The 1,991-nt window shown below is 36.4% G+C and overlaps 1 non-coding gene across 1 annotated transcript; it reads right to left on the bottom strand.

Moving 5' to 3' along the window:
* Positions 1 to 1,685: 1,685 nt before the first annotated feature.
* TRNAN-GUU lies at positions 1,686 to 1,757 on the bottom strand. Its single transcript has one exon. It is a non-coding gene; the product is annotated as a tRNA-Asn (tRNA).
* Between the last annotated feature and the right edge of the window lie 234 nt (positions 1,758 to 1,991).

Genomic DNA, 1,991 nt, shown 5'->3' with positions numbered 1-1,991 from the left:
GGTTTTGGGGTCATTTTGGACCCAAAGCACAATAGTGTAATATGGTTGTTAATGTTCTTGTAATAATGCATAGATTGTGTTTTTTATATCTTAGCTCCTTTAAGAAGCTTCGAGGAAAGGAAAGCGAAGGTTATTGGTTCGTGAGCTATATTTGTATTCGAGGTAGGTTAGGCTTACTTCTTGTTAGATTGATCTTTATTATAGTATGACTTTGATATCTTGATAAGATTGGCAGGGTTTTAAGTGTTTAAATGTTAAACAGAAATGTTTGGGATTAGTTGAACCACTTATCCTATTGAACTCATAAAATGTGATACTTGATTTATAGTCTAGAACTTTGGCTAGTTGGACTTGTTATCTCATGACTAGAATGAGAATTCTCTAGTTGTTCTAGCTAGTTGGGAGTGACCTTGTCACTCATAATAAATAGTAAGTTTACCTAAATATTCATTGTTGTGAAATTGGACTTAGATGTTTTGGCTGACTTAAGAGTAATACTTGAGGAAGAATTGTCCTAAAGAACTAGTGTAGATTGATAAAACTTTTTACATGGGAAAATGGACCTTCTTTCTTTGATTTGAAGCAAGATTTTTTGAAAGTAACAATTCCATTCAGTTTGCTTTCAAAAAACTTTCTGGTTGCGGATTAGATCATTCTGCGCTGCTAGCAGCCTTAACTCAAAGGCACAAGTTGATCTCTCTAATTGAGGCTACATTCATTTATTCATATTTAACTTGACACATGGGAAGGTCTTACTCTACTAGTGTCTTAACTTGGTCTTGCTCCCTTCCCATACTATTTCTCCCCACTAAAAAGAGCGATTGAGAATCTAGAGAACCTTTTCGAGCATCTGTATTTGTGGGGTGATTGGAAAAGAAAGAAGTATTTCATTATTTTATAGCCTTCCATTCCACTATTTTGATTGAATTAATTGCTCTTTCAAATGACCACGTCATGATGAGATTAAAAACTGATGCTTCCTTGGCTGTGTGGGACATGGATTAGCATTATGTCATTCCTACAAGTGATGACCCATCTAGGATTGCTATGCACGGACTTAGATATCAAATATAATATGTTTCTTTCCATTACTCATGAGAAACTTATTTCTCCAAAATAAGAGATTAAAGTCATCTTCCTCCTTTTTCCCAAGAAGTCAATGGTGTTACACCATTGGGATACTTCGAATAAACTTGAATACATATAGGATACACCGGTGCTAAAACCTTTTCTCAAGATATCTTCCAAACTATTGGGGTCGTTGCTCCGGATCTTATTCTCCTGGTGTGGAACTTCGTTGCCACTAATAAATTAGACCATCCCCCACCCCCCAAAAAAAAACTTAGAGCCTAAAGAGAAGAGAGTTCAGTCGATAAGAAGCTGGCAGAGCTTTATCCATTAGGCCATATCCATCTATCCTAAAAAGTAACCCTTTTCTTGTTCATTCTTTGAATGATGCTAGTGGAGACTAATTCTTTCTGGCTAATGAAGATACTACTCTAGTTTTTCCAATGGATCCTTCCCTAAGAATGGAACGAACCAAGTGTTCCTATACGAGAGTGAGTAATAAAAACCAACAATCAACTTACTGCTTTTCATGTCCCATAATTCTGCTAGTTTAGAAACAAAGGAGAAGGACAACACCAGAGGCAAGCGCTAAGTCCGAAAAGCGATAACTCAAAAATCTTCCCAAGTAGGATTCGAACCTACGATCAATCGATTAACAACCGACCGCTCTACCACTGAGCTACTGAGGAACAACGGACTTAATATTGGAAGCCGACTCTCGTTCTTTAATCTATGACCAGACATGATTTAGATAACTTAGCCTAGTCTTGGGTAGAAGTTAGACTTGAAGAGATATTTTAGAATATTAGAAGCAAAACTTGAACCATCTTATGTTTGAACTATATAGACTCTTTAGTGACCTAGATACTTGTTAAAAACTTAGAATGTGCCTTTGATAGTATGTTGTCTTACCCCAGTGAATG

Source organism: Capsicum annuum, chromosome 1, assembly GCF_002878395.1.
Source record: "Capsicum annuum cultivar UCD-10X-F1 chromosome 1, UCD10Xv1.1, whole genome shotgun sequence".
Classification (NCBI taxonomy): Eukaryota; Viridiplantae; Streptophyta; class Magnoliopsida; order Solanales; family Solanaceae; genus Capsicum; species Capsicum annuum.
The sequence above is the reverse complement of the archived record's forward strand: the minus strand, read 5'-3'. Positions and strand labels throughout refer to the sequence as shown.